The sequence below is a fragment of the Triticum urartu genome, chromosome 6A (genome assembly GCF_056163025.1).
Source record: "Triticum urartu cultivar PI428250 chromosome 6A, HENAU_Tu73, whole genome shotgun sequence".
NCBI classification, from domain to species: domain Eukaryota; kingdom Viridiplantae; phylum Streptophyta; class Magnoliopsida; order Poales; family Poaceae; genus Triticum; species Triticum urartu.
Genome location: NC_141878.1, coordinates 532,558,920 through 532,569,309, shown reverse-complemented (window position 1 = coordinate 532,569,309; position 10,390 = coordinate 532,558,920). Strand labels below are relative to the sequence as shown.

The 10,390-nt window shown below is 40.3% G+C and overlaps 1 pseudogene; it reads right to left on the bottom strand.

The window, feature by feature from the left end:
- Window positions 1–9,040: 9,040 nt before the first annotated feature.
- LOC147966091 (uncharacterized) lies at window positions 9,041–9,997 on the bottom strand (annotated as a pseudogene).
- Between the last annotated feature and the right edge of the window lie 393 nt (window positions 9,998–10,390).

Sequence of the window (10,390 nt, the reverse complement as noted above, 5' to 3'; positions counted from 1 at the left end):
CGGTCTCAACAAACACACCACGAAAAGAAGATTACATCGAATAGATCTCCACAAGACAGGGGGAGAACATTGTATTGAGATCCAAAAAGAGAGAAGAAGCCATCTAGCTAATAACTATGGATCCGTAGGTCTGAGGTGAACTACTCACACTTCATCGGAGAGGCTATGGTGATGATGTAGAAGCCCTCCGTGATGGATACCCCCTCCGGCGGAGCTCCGGAACAGGCCCGAAGATGGGATCTCGTGGATACAGAAAGTTGCGGCAGTGGAATTAGGGTTTTGGCTCCGTATCTGATCGTTTGGGGGTACGTAGGTATATATAGGAGGAAGGAGTACGTCGGTGGAGTAACAGGGGCCCACGAGGGTGGAGGGCGTTCCTGGGGGGTAGGCGCGCCCCCTACCTCGTGGCCTCCTCCTTTGTTTCTTGACGTAGGGTCCAAGTCCCCTGGATCATGTTCGGTGAGAAAATCACGTTCCCGAAGGTTTCATTCCGTTTGGACTCCGTTTGATATTCCTTTTCTTCGAAATCCTAAAATAGGCAAAAAAAACAGCAATTCTGGGCTGGGCCTCTGGTTAATAGGTTAGTCCCAAAAATAATATAAAAGTGGATAATAAAGCCCAATAATGTCCAAAACAGTAGATAATATAGCATGGAGCAATCAAAAATTATAGATACGTTGGAGACGTATCAAGCATCCCCAAGCTTAATTCTTGCTCGTCCTCGAGTAGGTAAATGATAAAAACAGAATATTTGATTTGGAGTGCTACTTGGCATAATTTTAATGTAATTCTTCTTAATTGTGGTATGAATATTCAGATCCAAAAGATTCAAGATAAACATTCATATTGACATAAAAATAATAATACTTCAAGCATACTAACTAAGCAATTATGTCCTCTCAAAATAACATGGCCAAAGAAAGTTCATCCCTACAAAATCATATAGTTTAGTCATGCTCCATTTTCGTCACACAAGAATGCTCTCATCATGCACAACCCCGATGAGAAACCAAGCAATTGTTTCATACTTTAGTAATCTCAAACCTATAAACTTGCACGCAATATATGAGTGCGAGCCATGGATATAGCACTATGGGTGGAATAGAATATGATGATGGGGGTTATGTGGAGAAGACAAAAAAGGAGAAAGTCTCACATCAACGAGGCTAATCAATGGGCTATGGATATGCCCATCGATTGATGTTAATGCAAGGAGTAGGGATTGCCATGCAACGGATGCACTACAGCTATAAATGTATGAAAGCTCAACAAAAGAAACTAAGTGGGTGTGCATCCAACTTGCTTGCTCACGAAGACCTAGGGAACTTGAGGAGGCCCATTGTTAGAATATACAAGCCAAGTTCTATAATGAAAAATTCCCACTAGTATATGAAAGTGACAAAACAAAAGACTCTCTATCATGAAGATTATGGTGCTACTTTGAAGCACAAGTGTGGAAAAAGGATAGTAGCATTGTCCCTTCTTTATTTTATTTTTTATTTTTTTATTTGGCCTTTCTCTTTTTTGGCCTTTATTTTTTGTTTTAGGACAATGCTCTATGAATGATGATCATCACACTTCTATTTACTTACAACTCAATGATTACAACTCGATACTAGAACAAAAGATGACTCTATATGAATGCCTCCAGCGGTGTACCGGGATATGCAATGAACCAAGAGACATGTATGAAAGAATTATGAATGGTGGCTTTGCCACAAATACTATGTCAACTACATGATCATGCTAAGCAATATGACAATGATGAATGTGTCAAGATAAACGGAATGCTGGAAAGTTGCATGGCAATATATCTCGGAATGGCTATGGAAATGCCATAATAGGTAGGTATGGTGGCTGTTTTGAGGAAAATATAAGGAGGTTTATATGTGAAAGAGTGTATCATATCACGGGGTTTGGATGCACCGGCGAAGTTTGCACCAACTCTCAATGTGAGAAAGGGGAATGCACGGTACCGAAGAGGCTAGCAATGATGGAAGGGTGAGAGTGCGTATAATCCATGGACTCAACATTAGTCATAAAGAACTCACATACTTATTGAAAAAATCTACAAGTCATCAAAAACCAAAGCACTACGCGCATGCTCCTAGGGGGATAGATTGGTAGGAAAAGACCATGGCTCGTCGCCGACCGCCACTCATAAGGAAGACAATCAAATAACACCTCATGTTTCAAATTTGTTACATAACGTTTACCATACGTGCATGCTACGGGACTTGCAAACTTCAACACAAGCATTTCTCAAATTCACAACTACTCAACTAGCACGACTTTGATATTATTACCTCCATATCTCAAAACAATCATCAAGCATCAAACTTCTCTTAGTATTCAAAGCACTCATAAGAATTTTTTTACTAATCTTGAACACCTAGCATATTAGGATTATTTAAGAAAATTACCATGATATTTAAGACTCTCAAAATAATCTAAGTGAAGCATGAGAGATCAATAGTTTCTATAAAACAAATCCACCACCGTGCTCTAAAAGATATAAGTGAAGTACTAGAGCAAAACTATATAACTCAAATGATATAAGCGAAGCACATAGAGTATTCTAACAAATTCCAAATCATGTATGGCTTTCTCAAAAGGTGTGTACAGAAAGGATGATTGTATTAAACTAAAAAGCAAAGACTCAAATCATACAAGATGCTCCAAGCAAAACACATACCATGTGGTGAATAAAAATATAGCTCCAAGTAAAGTTACCGATGAACGGAGACGAAAGAGGGGATGCCTTCCGGGGCATCCCCAAGCTTTGGCTTTTAGGTGTCCTTAGATTATCTTGGGGGTGCCATGGGCATCCCCAAGCTTAGGCTCTTGCCACTCCTTGTTCCATAATCCATCAAATCTTTACCCAAAACTTGAAAACTTCACAACACAAAACTCAAAGTAGAAAATCTCGTGAGCTCCGTTAGCGAAAGAAAACAAAAGACCACTTCAAGGTACTGTAATGAACTCATTCTTTATTTATATTGGTGTTAAACCTACTGTATTCCAACTTCTATATGGTTTATAAACTATTTTACTAGCCATAGATTCATTAAAATAAGCAAACAACACACAAAAAACAGAATCTGTCAAAAACAGAACAGTCTGTAGTAATCTGTATCTAGCGCAAGATCTGGAACTCCAAAAATTCTAAAATAAATTGCTGGACGTGAGGAATTTATATATTAATCATATGAAAAAATAATTAACTAAATAGCACTTTCCAAATACAAATGGCAGCAGTTCTCGTGAGCGCTAAAGTTTCTGTTTTTTACAGCAAGATATCAAGACTTTCCCCAAGTCTTCCCAACGGTTCTACTTGGCACAAACACTAATTAAACACAAAAAACACAACCTAAAGAGAGGCTAGATAAATTATTTATTACTAAACAGGAGCAAAGATCAAGGAATAAAAATAAAATTGGTTTGCCTCCCAACAAGCGCTATCGTTTAACGCCCCTAGCTAGGCATAAAAAGCAAGGATAGATCTAGGTATTGCCATATTTGGTTTTCAACTTTTTAGCGGAATCAAGCTTGAATTCGGGAGGTTCTTTACGTTTCCCTTCATATTATGAAATTTTTATATCTAATGAATCCAACCGCTTATTGCAAATGGTAATCAACATATTCATGCTATGGAGATTCCCGCTAACGCTTTTAAGAGGTTCAAGCGACTTTTGTAAAATCTTGGTTACTTCGCAAATTTTCTCAAAAACTTGCGTTTCCTCTTGGGTATGATGAGGCCCCTTTTGTTGAGGTAGAGTTCCTACTATACCTTCTATAATTTCATGCGCAATACTGGGATCAATTTCAATAAAATTGCCTTTGGCAACGCAATCCAAAAGTTGTCTATGAGACATATTTAGTCCAACGTAGAAGTTGCAAAGCAAAATTCTAAAATTCACCTCTAGGGTACAATTACGATAAGATTCCATCATTCTAAACCAAGCATCTTTTAAATTTTCTCCTTGTCTTTGTTTGATGTGAAGAACCTCAAACTCGGGAGACAAAGGAGCAGATAAGGGACTAGCCATAATGACAAGCAAATGGAAAAGAGGCGAACGGAAAAAAAAGAGGAAGGATAGGGAGAGAGGGCGAATAAAACGGCAAGAGTGAAGTGGGGGAGAGGAAAATGAGAGGCAAATGGCAAATAATGTAATGCGGGAGATAGGGATTGTGATGGGTACTTGGTATATTGACTTTTGCGTAGACTCCCCGGCAACGGCACCAGAAATCCTTCTTGCTACCTCTTGAGCACTGCGTTGGTTTTTCCCCGAAGAGGAAGGGATGATGCAGCAGAGTAGCGTAAGTATTTCCCTTAGTTTTTGAGAACCAAGGTATCAATCCAGTAGGAGCCCACGCTCAAGTCCCTCGTACCTGCACAAAGCGATAGCTACTTGCAACCAACGCGATAAAGGGTTGTCAATCCCTACACGGCCACTTACGAGAGTGAGATCTGATAGATATGATAAGATAATATTTTTGGTATTTTACGATAAAGATGCAAAGTAAAATAAAAGCAAAGGAAATAACTAAGTATTGGAAGATTAATATGATGAAGATAGACCCGGGGGCCATAGGTTTTACTAGTGGCTTCTCTCAAGAGCATAAGTATTCTACGGTGGGTGAACAAATTACTGTTGAGCAATTGACAGAATTGAGCATAGTTATGAGAATATCTAGGTATGATCATGTATATAGGCATCACGTCCGAGACAAGTAGACCGACTCCTGCCTGCATCTACTACTATTACTCCACTCATCGACCGCTATCCAGCATGCATCTAGAGTATTAAGTTCATGAAAACAGAGCAACGCCTTAAGCAAGATGACATGATGTAGAGGGGTAAACTCATGCAATATGATGAAAACCCCATCTTGTTATCCTTGATGGCAACAATACAATGCGTGCCTTGCTGCCCCTACTGTCACTGGGAAAGGACACCGCAAGATTGAACCCAAAGCTAAGCACTTCTCCCATTGCAAGAAAGATCAATCTAGTAGGCCAAACCAAACTGATAATTCAAAGAGACTTGCAAAGATAACCAATCATACATAAAATAATTCAGAGAAGATTCAAATATTGTTCATAGATAGACTTGATCATAAACCCACAATTCATCGATCTCAACAAACACACCGCGAAAAGAAGATTACATCGAATAGATCTCCACAAGAGAGGGGGAGAACATTGTATTGAGATCCAAAAAGAGAGAAGAAGCCATCTAGCTAATAAATATGGACCCGTAGGTCTGAGGTGAACTACTCACACTTCATCGGAGAGGCTATGGTGATGATGTAGAAGCCCTCCGTGATGGATACCCCCTCCGGCGGAGCTCCGGAACAGGCCCCAAGATGGGATCCCGTGGATACAGAAAGTTGTGGCGGTGGAATTAGGGTTTTGGCTCCTTATCTAATCGTTTGGGGGTACGTAGGTATATATAGGAGGAACGAGTACGTCGGTGGAGCAACAGGGGCCCACGAGGGTGGAGGGCGTGCCTGGGGGGTAGGCGTGCCCCCTACCTCGTGGCCTCCTGCTTTGTTTCTTGACGTAGGGTCCAAGTCCCCTGGATCATGTTCGGTGAGAAAATCACGTTCCCGAAGGTTTCATTCCGTTTGGACTCCTTTTGATATTCCTTTTCTTCGAAACCCTAAAATAGGCAAAAAAAAAACAACAATTCTGGGCTGGGCCTCCGGTTAATAGGTTAGTCCCAAAAATAATATAAAAGTGGATAATAAAGCCCATTAATGTCCAAAACAGTAGATAATATAGCATGGAGCAATCAAAAATTATAGATATGTTGGAGACATATCATCAGGTAGAGGCATACTAGTGACACTCTGTTTGTCTATGTATTCACACATGTACTAAATTTCCGGTTAATACAATTCTAGCATGAATGATAAACATTTATCGTGATATAAGGAAATATAAATAACAACTTTATTATTGCCTCTAGGGCATATTTCCTTCAGTCTCCCACTTGCACTAGAGTCAATAATCTAGATTACATTGTAATGATTCTAACACCCATGGAGTCTTGGTGCTGGTCATGTTTTGCTCGTGAGAGAGGCTTAGTCAACGGGTCTGCAACATTCAGATCCGTATGTATCTTGCAAATTTCTATGTCTGCCTCCTTGACTTGATCGCGGATGGAATTGAAGCGTCTCTTGATGTGCTTGGTTCTCCTGTGAAATCTGGATTCCTTTGCCAAGGCAATTGCACCAGTATTGTCACAAAAGATTTTCATTGGGCCGATGCACTAGGTATGACACCTAGATCGGATATGAACTCCTTCATACAGACTCCTTCATTTGCTGCTTCTGAGGCAGATATGTACTCCACTTCACACATAGATCCCGCCACGACGCTCTGCTTGGAACTGCACCAACTGACAGCTCCACCATTTAATAAAAATACATATTCGGTTTGTGACTTAGAGTCATCAGGATCAGTGTCAAAGCTTGCATCGACGTAACCGTTTACGATGAGCTCTTTGTCACCTCTATAAACGAGAAACATATCCTTAGTCCTTTTCAGGTATTTCAGGATGTTCTTGACCGTTGTCAAGTGATCCACTCCTGGATTACTTTAGTACCTCCCTGCTAAACTAATAGTAAGGCACACATCAGGTCTGGTACACAGCATTGCATACATGATAGAACCTATGGCTGAAGCATAGGGAATGACTTTCATTTTCTCTCTATCTTCTGTGGTGGTCGGGCATTGAGTCTGACTCAACTTCACACCTTGTAACACATGCAAGAACCCTTTCTTTGCTTGATCCATTTTGAACTTCTTCAAAACTTTATCAAGGTATGTGTTTTGTGAAAGTCCAATTAAGCATCTCGATCTATCTCTATAGATCTTGATGCCCAATATATAAGCAGCTTCACCGAGGTCTTTCATTGAAAAATTCTTATTCAAGTATCCTTTTATGCTATTCAGAAATTCAGTATCATTTTTGATCAGCAATATGTCATCCACATATAATATCAGAAATGCTACATAGCTCCCACTCACTTTCTTGTAAATACATGCTTCTCCAAAAGTCTGTATAAAACCATATGCTTTGATCACACTATCAAAGCGTATATTCCAACTCCGAGAGGCTTGCACCAGTCCATAAATGGATCGTTGGAGCTCACACTTTGTTAGCACCTTTTGGATCGACAAAACCTTCTGGTTGCATCATATACAACTCTTCTTTAAGATATCCATTAAGGAATGCAGTTTTGACATCCATTTGCCAAATTTCATAATCATAAAATGCGGCAATTGCTAACATGATTCAGACGGACTTAATCATCGCTACGGGTGAGAAGGTCTCAACGTAGTCAACTCCTTGAACATGTCGAAAACCTTTTGCAACAAGTTGAGCTTTGTAGACAATAACATTACCAGCGTCAGTCTTCTTCTTGAAGATCCATTTATTCTCTATGGCTTGCCGATCATCGAGAAAGTCAACCAAAGTCCACACTTTGTTCTCATACATGGATCCCATCTCAGATTTCATGGCCAAGCCATTTTGCGGAATCTGGGCTCATCACCGCTTCCTCATAGTTTGTAGGTTCGTCATGGTCAAGTAACATGACTTCCAGAACAGGATTACTGTACCACTCTGGTGCGGATCTTACTCTGGTTAACCTACGAGGTTCGGTAGTAACTTGATCAGAAGTTTCATGATCATCATCATTAGCTTCCTCACTTACTGGTGTAGGAATCACCGAAACTGATTTCTGTGATGAACTACTTTCCAATAAGGGATTAAGTACAATTACCTCGTCAAGTTCTACTTTCCTCCCACTCACTTCTTTCGAGAAAAAATCCTTCTCTAGAAAGGATCCATTCTTAGCAACGAATATCTTGCCTTCGGATCTGTGATAGAAAGTGTACCCAACAGTCTCCTTTGGGTATCCTATGAAGACACATTTCTCCGATATGGCTTCGAGCTTATCAGGTTGAAGCTTTTTCACACAAGCACCTCAGCCCCAAACTTTAAGAAACGACAACTTGGGTTTCTTGCCAAATCACAGTTCATAATGTGTCGTCTCAACGGATTTCAATGCTGCCCTATTTAACGTGAATGCAGCCGTCTCTAAAGCATAACCCCAAAACGATAGCGGTAAATCTGTAAGAGACATCATAGATCGCGCTATATCTAATAAAGTGTGGTTACAACGTTCGGACACACCATTACGTTGTGGTGTTCCAGGTGGTGTGAATTGCGAAACTATTCCGCATTGTTCCAAATGAAGACCGAACTCATAACTCAAATATTCACATCCACGATCAGATCATAGAAACTTAATTTTCTTGTTACGATGATTTTCCACTTCACTTTGAAATTCTTTGAACTTTTCAAATGTTTCAGACTTGTGTTTCATTAAGTAGATATACCCATATTTGCTCAAATCATCTGTGAAGGTAAGAAAATAACGATACCCGCTGCGAGCATCAACACTCATCGGACCGCATACATCAGTATGTATTATTTCCAACAAGTCTGTTGCTCGTTCCATTGTTCCGGAGAATGGAGTCTTAGTCATGTTGCCCATGAGGCATGGTTCGCAAGCATCAAGTGATTCATAATCAAGTGATTCCAAAAGCCCATCGGCATGGAGTTTCTTCATGCGCTTTACACCAATATGACCTAAAGGGCAGTGCCACAAATAAATTGCACTATCATTATTAAACTTATATCTTTTGGCTTCAATACTATGAAACATGTGTATAACTACTATCAAGATTTAGTAAAAATAGACCACTCAACAAGGGTGCATGACCATAAAAGATATTACTCATATAAATAGAACAACCATTATTCTCTGATTTAAATGAATAACCATCTCGCATCAAACAAGATCCAGATATAATGTTCATGCTCAACGCTGGCACAAAATAACAATTATTTAGGTCTAAAACTAATCCCGGAGGTAGATATAGAGGTAGCGTGCCGACGGCGATCACATCGACTTTGGAACCATTTCCCATGTGCATCATCACCTCGTCCTTAGCCAATCTTCACTTAATCCGTAGCCCCTGTTTCGAGTTGCAAATATTAGCAACCGAACCAGTATCAAATACCCACGCGCTACTGCGAGCATTAGTAAGGTACACATCAATAACATGTATATCAAATATACCTTTCACTTTGCCATCCTTCTTCTCCGCAAAATACTTGGGGCATTTCCGCTCCCAGTGACCAGTCTCATTGCAGTAGAAGCACTCAGTCTCAGGCTTAGGTCCAGACTTGGGCTTATTCACTTGAGGAGCAAATTTCTTGCCGTTCTTCTTGAAATTCCCCTTCTCCCCTTTACCCTTTTTCTTGAAACGGGTGGTCTTGTTGACCATCAACACTTAATGATCCTTCTTGATTTCTACCTCCGCAGCCTTTAGCATTGCGAAGAGCTCGGGAATCATCTTATCCATCCCTTGCATATTATAGTTCATCACAAAGCTCTTGTAGCTTGGTGGCAGTGATTGAAGAACTCTGTCAATGACACTATCATCAGGAAGATTAACTCCCAACCGAGTCAAGTGGTTGTGGTACCTAGACATTCTGAGCATATGTTCACTGACAGAACTATTCTCCTCCATTTTGCAGATGTAGAACTTATTGGAGACTTCATATCTTTCAATCCGGGCATTTGCTTGAAATATTAACTTGAACTCCTGGAACATCTCATATGCTCCATGACGTTCAAAACATCGTCGAAGTCCCGGTTCTAAGCCGTAAAGCATGGCACACTGAACTATCGAGTAGTCATCAGCTTTGCTCTGCCAGATGTTCATAACATCTGGTGTTGCTCCTGCAGTAGGTTTGTCACCTAGCAGTGCTTCCAGGATGTAATTCTTTTGTGCAGCAATGAGGATAATCCTCAAGTTACGAACCCAGTCCGTGTAGTTGCTACCATCATCTTTCAACTTAGCTTTCTCTAGGAATGCATTAAAATTCAACGGAACAACAACATGGGCCATCTATCTACAACAACATAGACATGCAAAATACTATCAGGTACTAAGTTCATGATAAATTAAAGTTCAATTAATCATATTACTCAAGAACTCCCACTTAGATAGACATCCATCTAATCATCTAACTGATCACATGATCCATATCAACTAAACCATGTCCGATCATCACGTGAGATGGAGTAGTTTTCAATGGTGAACATCACTATGTTGATCATATCTACTATATGATTCACGCTTGACCTTTCGGTCTCAGTGTTCCGAGGCCATATATGCATATGCTAGGCTGGTCAAGTTTAACCCGAGTATTCCGCGTGTGCAAAACTGGCTTGCACCCGTTGTATGTGAATGTAGAGCTTATCACACCCGATCATCACGTGGTGTCTCGGCACGACGAAC